The following is a 227-nucleotide window of genomic DNA, read 5'->3' on the forward strand; positions in this document are numbered from 1 at the left end:
CAGTGTCGTGCGGAGGTGTTAAATGGGAGTACTTGTGAGAGCCGTGAAGCCCCAGCTCTGAAGCCCACCCGCCCTGGGAGCTCGCTCAAAGTCACCCGGGCGGGCCCCGCGCCCGCCACACTGCCTGCAAGCGGGGGAAGCCGGCCGGGCCGGGCCGGGCCGGGGGACCGCGCTCCTCCTGCCTGGCTCCCGGTGCCCGTGCAGCAGGGCAGCTCTCCCTCCGCCCA

Source organism: Athene cunicularia, assembly GCF_003259725.1.
Source record: "Athene cunicularia isolate RWA chromosome 2 unlocalized genomic scaffold, athCun1 chr2_part1, whole genome shotgun sequence".
In the NCBI taxonomy this organism is placed as follows: domain Eukaryota; kingdom Metazoa; phylum Chordata; class Aves; order Strigiformes; family Strigidae; genus Athene; species Athene cunicularia.